Source organism: Mus musculus, chromosome 1 (genome assembly GCF_000001635.26).
Source record: "Mus musculus strain C57BL/6J chromosome 1, GRCm38.p6 C57BL/6J".
Taxonomy (NCBI): Eukaryota; Metazoa; Chordata; class Mammalia; order Rodentia; family Muridae; genus Mus; species Mus musculus.
The window spans coordinates 74,501,043-74,506,035 of record NC_000067.6 but is presented as its reverse complement, the minus strand read 5'-3'; the positions used below and the strand labels follow the sequence as shown (position 1 = coordinate 74,506,035).

At 42.4% G+C, this 4,993-nt stretch overlaps 1 protein-coding gene across 6 annotated transcripts in view; it reads left to right on the top strand.

Moving 5' to 3' along the window:
- The window catches only part of Usp37 (ubiquitin specific peptidase 37), a 108,777-nt gene that overhangs the window by 38,251 nt on the left and 65,533 nt on the right, over window positions 1–4,993 (top strand). Inside the window, exon 1 of one of the 6 annotated variants that reach the window (XR_373256.4) lies at window positions 117–376. The exons of 1 other annotated variant lie outside the window; for it this stretch is intronic. The gene's annotated coding sequence lies outside the window, so the exon portion shown is untranslated. Of the gene's footprint in view, window positions 1–116; window positions 377–4,993 lie in introns of those variants that run through there. 4 more of the 6 variants (XM_030254923.1, XM_006496057.4, XM_006496054.3 and 1 more) reach the window with 4 other exon arrangements.

The window sequence follows — 4,993 nt, the reverse complement described above, 5'->3', positions numbered from 1 at the left end:
GAGGAAAATGGTAGGAGGGCCAAAGTTGGTAAAGTGGACGGTGCGCATGTGTATTACAGTGTCGTCACGGCGGGGGCGGGGCCGCCCGGGTTAGGGGCTGGGCATGGTGAGGGGCAGAGCGAATGCTTGAGGGGCGGGACTTGCGCGCTTACGCGCACGCGCCTGGACTGGTTGCGTCGAGAGTGCGTGCGTCCGTACGTGTTTGCGTGTAGTCATAGTTCCCGCCATCAGCGGGTTTAGGTGTGCTAGGAGAGAGACCGGCCTCGCTCTCTGGGGCTAGTAGAGCCCCTTCCTTCCGAGCCTTTCGGCTCCACCCCCTCCGCGGGAACTTTGTGCTTCCGGCAAGCTTGTCCGGAGCTGGGACCCTCTAGCGCAGGTAAGACGAGCCGGGACAGCTTCTGAATTGAGCCGTTTTCCCCGGCACCCCCACCCCACCCCTGCGGTCCGCCCACTCGGCGTCCACTTCAGAGTTCTCCCGGCTGCTGCTTAGCCCGCCCCGGGTCCTTGGATACCCAATGCCTTACAGGTGCCCCGTTCGAGTGTTGCCCCCTTTACTTCTCCTTTAACGCGTCCGTGTTGTCACTTGCTTTCTGCATTCTAAATCTGGCCTCTCTTCACCAAGGTTCAGGTGGTCTCAGCGTACCTCCCTGCAAGGCCTGCTGTCTTTACAGGTGACTTTGTTGCCACATATCCATTAAAACCTTGACTGCGATATTCACACGCCCGCTTGACCATTCTTTACTTTCCTACTCCTCTTAGACATTACTCGCTGAAAGGGAGTGTAATTTTTGTCGTGCCTTTGGTTGCTACCCATATCTAGCCAGGACACTGACGGTGTCTATTGAACCAATTTTAAATCAAAATCTGGAGAAAAATAAAAAGGTAATAAAGTTCCGTGTCGTTGGAGAGTTGTACTGTAGTGTTTTTCAGATATTCCTTTGGCGAGTTAACAGTACCTGATGAGTCTATAGTTGAAAGAACTAATCTAAGAGGGAATGTTAAGGGGGCATTTTGGTTTATTGTGTTAAGTATTAGAGGAGGCTTCTGGGCCAGACAGATAGGCTCTAGTGTGTTTGTATGATGTTTGTCATTTGTCATGTTAATATTTGGGTGAATATTCAAAAGAATAGTGTTGCATACTGGCAAAAGGAAAAGGAGGGACTGAAGACCCAAGGACAGATGTAATCAGTTGGTAAGAAATTTTGTCAGGGTAAATGATTTGGTTTTGGACTGGGGTTCTCCCCTGTTGTACTTCCATTTCTCTCTAAGCTTTAAATTCTGCTATATGTTGATAACTTGAGATTTTCTTATTTTCAGCTCCATATTCAAATAGCCAACTGTCTGCTTAACATCTCAGCTTGATTTTTTCTCCCCTTAGGAATTTCAAATATGATACCTTTAAAAACTGGAGTCAATCTGTCTCTTGTACCCAAATTCTCTCCTTTCCAGTGTCCACTACACCACAAGCGGCATGCATGTCCATTTTGATGACACATAGCCATTTGTTCAGTGACACTGGGTAGAAGCTTGAGAAGCAGTCTTGATTTCTTCATCCTATGTGTTCATATCCTTTCCAAGTTCTGTTTTACTTCTAATATATGTTTTGCATTTATTTCTGACCTTCTTCACTTTGACTTTTCTAATTCAAACCACAGTTCTTTTTCATAGGGACTTGATCTCCCTTATTCCTATTCTCACCTGTAGAATAGGAGTAAGAGTTCTTAGCTTACCTGGGTAATGGGAGGCAGGGGCAGATGGATCTCCGAGTTCAAGACCAGCTTGGACTACAGAGTGAGTTCCAGGATAGCTGGGGTTGGGGGGGTGGCGGTACACAGAAAAACCCGTCTCTAAAAACAAATAAACAAAAGTTCTCACCTTAGTGGATTATTATGAGTGCTATAAACTCCCTAAAGTATTGACACTCAGAATCTGTCAAGTAAGAATTATTATTGTAATTATGAGTTAAAAACACTACTTTCTTATCTGATCTCCCTGGGTTTTGTTTTGTTTTGTTTTTCTTGTTTTCTCTTCTTCCCAAACTCAACACTATCCATTCATTCAAATAACGTATACTTTCTTTGCTTGAAACCCTTCAGTGGCTTTCTCATTGCCAAGGTGCTCATTACTTTAAGATAAAATGTAAAATAATGTTCTGGGGATACAGTTCAGTTGCTGGATGCTTCCCTAGCATGCATGAATCCCTAGGGATTTTTTTCTTTGTTTATTTTTTTATTTATTTATTTTTTTTTTTTGAGACAGGGTTTCTCTGTGTAGCCCTGGCTGTCCTGGAACTCACTTTGTAGACCAGGCTGTCCTTGAACTCAGCAATCTCTGCTTGACTCTGCTTCCCAAGTGCTAGGATCAAAGGCGTGAGCAGTGCGCCACCACCGCCAGGCAAATCCCTAGTTTTGTGCTCCAGCACTACATAAAGCCAACAGAGACAGGAGGAGCAGACATTCAAATCCTCAGATATACCAGCCTTGGCTATAAGTCTGTCTGTCTGTCTGTCTGTCTGTCTCTCTCTCTCTTTTTGGTTTTTTGAGACAGGGTTTCTCTGTATAGTCTTGGCTGTCCTGGAACTCACTTTGTAGACCAGGCTGGCCTTGAACTCAGAAATCCACCTGTCTCTGCCCCCCCCCCCCTCTCTCTCTTTTAAGGAAAACATTTCAGAATCACAAGATTCTATATAACCTGGTTCTTTCCTACTTCTTTTTTTTGTTTTGTTTTGTTTTGTTTTTTTGTTTGTTTGTTTTTTTCGCGACAGGGTTTCTCTGTGTAGCCCTGGCTGTCCTGGAACTCACTCTGTAGACCAGGCTGGCCTTGAACTCAGAAATCCGCCTGCCTCTGCCTCCCAAGTGCTGGGATTAAAGGCATGTGCCACCACGCCCGGCTCTTTCCTACTTCTTTAGCTTCACCTTCTGACCTTTCCCTTTCTTTTAATTAACCTCCAGCCACACTAATTTATGTAGACATACAATGTTTCTGGTTTAGGCTTTTGCATATACACTACTCTGTTTATCTGGCTTGTTCCAGCACTAGTGCTGCCATCCTTCAATTAACTTATGCCTTAATTTTCAGTCTAAGTAATGCTTTCTCAGAGAAGCCTTGTTGATTTTTTTTTTCCTTTACTCTCAACCCCCAAGTTGGATAAAAGCTACTTTAGGCAGAACCCTCTCCTGCAAATACAACTGACCTCTCTCTCTCTCTCTCTCTCTCTCTCTCTCTCACACACACACACACACACACGTATATACTAGGTAAAAAAAAGTAAACATAAAGGGACTCATTTTCACATTTTTTCTCAAGAATTGGTTAAATGAATCAAATTGGAAATTGCATAAGCTTGTAATGATTTAAAGTGTAAGATGCTGTAAGAACCATCATGTGTTTTGAAAGCATCAGTCTTCAGATACTCTTGTCAGAAGAATTCTACTGCAAAGGACACATCAAAGGAAAACAGGTAGGAGTATGGCTCAGCTGGTGCTTGGTTAGCATGCTGGAAGCCTGGATTCTGTTTGAAAATGAGCAGGGGGCAAAGAACAACTGGGGCTCCAGTTAAGGATTATTTTTTTACTTATTCCTGTGTGAATCAGGAACAGGATTGTGTGAAATCATTCTGATTTCAGACTGTCTAATGGAGGTAAATCTTTTCTTTTGTAAATTAGAGATAATTTTTTCCACTATGACATGAACTTTATCTCCTTTATAAACTTACTGTATGTAATTTTAAAAAATTATGTTATTTGTGTGGTCTCTGTGTACATGTTCATTCAAACATGGCATGTATGTTGATGTGGTCAGAAGACATCTTTCAGGGGTCATTTCAATCTTCACTGTTGGATGCAGGGATCAAACTCATGTCGTAAAGCTTGGGCAGCTAGTTCCTTTTCTGGTTGGGCAATTCTTTACAGGTTCTATTTTATGATTTTTATGTTAGGAAAGAAAGTTCTTGGGAAATCTGTAAGAGTAGTTTATATTTTTTAGCAACAGGTTAAATTGAAACTAGTAAAGATGAGATGACGGTTTGTTTATTTATTTTTTGTTTATTTGTTTTTTTTGTTTGAGACAAGGTTTCTCTGTGTAGCCCTGGCTGTCCTGGAACTCTGTAGACCAGGTTGGCCTCAAACTTAAAGAGATCTGCCTGCCTCTGCCCCTGAGTGCTGGGATAAAAGTCGTATGGCACCATGTCTGCCTTAAACTGGGTCTTAAGCCACTTCAGGCTCCCAGTTCAGGATGTGTTCATTTATGATGGTATTTAGTTACTTGCAAGATGAGGTTTCTACAAATAGATAAAACAGTTCTTGGTAGATAAAGAAGTCAATATTAAAGTTTAATAACATGTTTTAGGGCTTTAAGAATTTATACTGAAAACAATAAAACAATAAAGTGTAATAGATGTCAAACATAAGCAGTTGGTTTTATTTTCTAGTTTACAATGGCGTTAACAGTACTAGTAACAGGTACTTAGCACTTACTGTTTCTGCTGTTGGAGTATACTAGATGTGTGCCTAAGTGCTTGTGGTTATGTATCATATGCCTCCCCATTAGGGAGAAGACATAAAAACAACTAGTGTAGACTTTAGTTCCTAAGAAATAGAGAGTGGCTCTTTAGAAAGACTTTGTAGAAAAGGATTCATTGGTGGAAAAGAATCCTGAGTCTGGGAAGTGACTCAGAATTCATTGATGAGGATGAACTGGTAGTGGTTCAAATGTGGGGTTCCAGCCAAGTGTAGTGGTGTGTGCCTGTAATCCTAGCCCTTGAAGACTGGAAGTAGGAGGGACAGAGTCAGCCTCCACATACAGAGTTCAAAGGAAGCCTACATTACACGAAACCCTGTGTCCAAAACCAAAACCAAAAAAAAAAAAGCAGCAGCATTTGGGATTTGCCTGAATGATAAGGGAAAGGATAAACATAGGGAAATCAGGCCAAGCATGGTGGCACACACCTTTAGTTCCAGCACTCTGGAGGCAGGTGGACCTCTGTGAGTTTGAA